General features: G+C 43.8%; 1 long non-coding RNA gene across 1 annotated transcript; it reads right to left on the reverse strand.

The window, feature by feature from the left end:
• Window positions 1-1,493: 1,493 nt before the first annotated feature.
• Window positions 1,494-2,706, reverse strand: LOC148315617 (uncharacterized). Its single transcript, XR_015840757.1, has 3 exons — window positions 2,402-2,706; window positions 1,782-1,835; window positions 1,494-1,692 (listed from the first exon to the last, which is right to left on the reverse strand). It is a non-coding gene; the product is annotated as an uncharacterized LOC148315617 (long non-coding RNA).
• Between the last annotated feature and the right edge of the window lie 758 nt (window positions 2,707-3,464).

The raw sequence follows: 3,464 nt of genomic DNA on the forward strand, positions 1-3,464 counted from the left end.
AGGATAAAGTGGTTCAGATGGAAAAGTAGGACTAAGGGCTTTTTCTCAGGTTTCCATGCGCAAATCCATGTATATTAGGTTAATTGGAGACTCTAAATTCTCTACTCATCAAATGACATTCGTGACCCTGATGGATAGATAAAATAGATTATTAATCTGCCATGGGAAGTCCAAGGTGTCTGGTAGAAAGAAATGCATTCATACACTCATTACACAGTCAACCAAGCAAAGACACAAAGCCTAGGGCAGGGGCGGGCAAACTTTTTGATTGGAGGACCACAATGGGTTCTAAAATATGACAGAGGGGCCGGACCAGGAGCAGATGGATGGAGTGTTTTGGAAACCTCACCTCATCTGAGAAAAAAAATACATTTAATTTTAAATGAAAGTGAATAAAAGCATTCCAACAATAATATTTGTCTTTGAAAACCACAGTGTTTAGAAAATAAAACATTAACAAGGTTTATTCATTAAATTTTTTTCAAGTTCGGCGGCCCGGATTAAAACTTAACGGGCCGCATGTGGCCCCCGGGCCGTAGTTTGCCCTCGCCTGGCCTAGGGCATAAACACATACATGTAATATCCAATCCGCTTATTCTCACAAGGATAGCGTGCTGGAGCCTACCCAGCTGTCAACGGACAGTAGGCGGGGCACACCCTGAAGTGGTTGCCAGCCAATCGCAGGGCACGCAAAGACGAACAACCATCTGCGCTCAAACTCACTCACAAATGCAACCTCCACACAGGAAAGCTGGGTCCCGGGATCGAACCCTGCACCTTGGGACTGCGAGCCGGATGTCCTAACCAGTCTTAACTCATTAAATACCAGCCATTTTCACTGGAGCAACCCGCTCAATCCCAGCGTTTTCCTGGGTTTTGACTAATATTGCAAGGCCCACAGAATATAGTATTCTAATGCTATATAGACATGGAGCACACCCGAAGAAAGATGAGACTCTCTTCTTTCAACAGAAAAAAATGTTTGTTCCTATCTTTTTCCATTCTTGAGCAATCGGCATTTGAAAATAGCTAAATTTCATGAAAACTCCAATCCCTGGGGAAAAAACTGAGAAAATGAGCTTTTTGTAAACTGATGCATTTTGACCATAATTTGAATTTTGACACTATTATTTATGGCTTTTATGACACCTCTAACATCTAAATAATGCATGCCTTCTATAAAATAACAAAAAAAAGCACAAAAAATGTTTTTGATAAAATAAATTTATTTGCACATAACACTAAACGACTGAACTGTTGAACTATGTACAAAAATGAAATACATCAGTGTCATACATACTTTTTTTTTGTGTGATATAAAATAAAACAGTTGCCTTGATGCAAGGGCACACAACATAGTTCACACCACATTCTTGTTTCACTCCGTTTGCCTTTGCACAAACAGACCCGACACTTTCGTTGTGGTCTGGCTTTGCTGGTCCGTGGAAAATAGGCGAGCTTGTGTTTGTCCACTGGGGTTTGTGTGAAAATAATTGTCTGGGAAGTGATTGCTGGCATCCGCGATGTGCTGCAGAAGCTCATCCGTGAGAAACAGCTGCAGGAAATCAGCTGGCTCCTCAGACTCCAAATGGGCAGCGGCATTCAGTGGTCCAGGGGTTGCTGTAAAGTCGATTTTCCTCGGTTGCCATCCAGTGTGACGCCATCCGGAACCACTGCTTCCTGATGCACAACCTGTAAATTACAGAAATACAAACAATTGGAAATATATATTTATTGCTGCATTTTATTGCTGGCGTGTGAAGTTTCATATTATAATTTACCTTTCTTTACACCAACAAGACGAGGAGGAACTTTCTTGCCGCGGGATGCACAATCTGTGAATTTTAGAAAGTATGCATGATTACCACACCATTCAGTATTGTTGTTTCCTCGTCGGGGAGGAGATGCGCTCGCGCGTAACTGCACATTTACGCGACATTTTCTGCCCGCAAGATGCATGATATGTACAATAAAAGCATGAGGGCTAAAACCACATGTTCAATGGTAACTTGCGAGCGTTTACTTCCTCGTCGGCGAGGACTTACGCTCGCGTGTAATTGTGCAATAGGCGCCCGGACGAGAAAGTCAGCGAGCAAGCTTGCGTCTAACTGCACATTTACGCGACATTTTCTGCCCGCAAGATGCATGATATGTACAATAAAAGCATGAGGGCTAAAACCACATGTTTAATGGTAACTTGCGAGCGTTTACTTCCTCGTCGGCGAGGACTTACGCTCGCGTGTAATTGTGCAATAGAGGCGGCCGGATGAGGAAGTCAGCGAGCAAGCTCGCGTCTAACTGCACATTTACGCGACATTTTCTGCCCGCAAGATGCATGATATGTACAATAAAAGCATGAGGGGTAAAACCACATGTTCAATGGTAACTTGCGAGCGCTTACCTCCTCGTTCGGGGGGGATCTGGTGAGGACTCTCAGCTGCTTTGGCTATTGTCCGAAGGCAGGCGATGCAGGCCGCAAGGCACGCGCACCCTCTTTAGACGCCGTTTTGTTGTGACGACGACGAAGCGTCATCCTCTCAACCAAAGCGTCTCCATCGCCTTGATGCTTTTAGGAAGCTTTTTTTTTACAAAAAAGCATTCCTCGATCGTCATTTGCTTGGAGGATTTCATTGCTAACGCTACTAATGCGACTGCTGCTAGTGCTGCCGATGCTGCTGCTACCCACGCTGCTCTCCACACTTATAAGTCTACCCCAGGATCCCGCCCCCCCATTTGTACCTCTGGCGCAGATTCAAGGCGGATCTTTTGCACCTCTGCCCCCTGCTGGGTGATTTTTACATGATTCACAATGCGGACAAGGCTGATTCTCAGTCAGAGGTTGCATCAGACCCTTATGTACACTATGACGTAAAAAAGACAGGAAACGTACTTATACGTCTTTGGTAGAGGGCGCCATTGCATTAAAAGACGTCTTTGTACGTCTAAGGGAGTAAATGAGTTGAACAAAGTACAGGGTCCTTCACCTGACTACAGATGATCTTCTGGGGACTTTATTTGGTTTTAATCACTTTTGGGGTCTGTATCTATGCACACTCCCTGGTTTTGCTACCTTCCCGGGTACCACATACACACTGCTTAGTTTCTCTGCCTTCGTGGGTACCACATACATATTGCTTGGTTTCTCTGCCTTCCTGGGTACGACATACACACTGCCTGGTTTTGCTACCTTCCTGGGTACCAGTCACACAAACGTCAGACGACTCAGCACATACCGACTGTCTCAGCACTACACACTTTCACTCCAAGGCAGTGCTGTGAACCAACTTACTGACAAGAGGTAGTATTTAGAATTTTAAAAAGTGCTTGAAAGGTTTTGTTCATGTAAAACCAACAGATTATGACATTATTATTATTATTTAAATCAGTATTAAACAGCATCAGCATAGGTTAAAGATATTATACAGACTATATACGATAAAAAAATACTAAACCACCCTTGCTTT

Source organism: Idiotropiscis lumnitzeri, unplaced genomic scaffold, assembly GCF_059441095.1.
Source record: "Idiotropiscis lumnitzeri isolate Australia: NSW breed Sydney's pygmy pipehorse unplaced genomic scaffold, RoL_Ilum_1.0 HiC_scaffold_77, whole genome shotgun sequence".
In the NCBI taxonomy this organism is placed as follows: Eukaryota; Metazoa; Chordata; class Actinopteri; order Syngnathiformes; family Syngnathidae; genus Idiotropiscis; species Idiotropiscis lumnitzeri.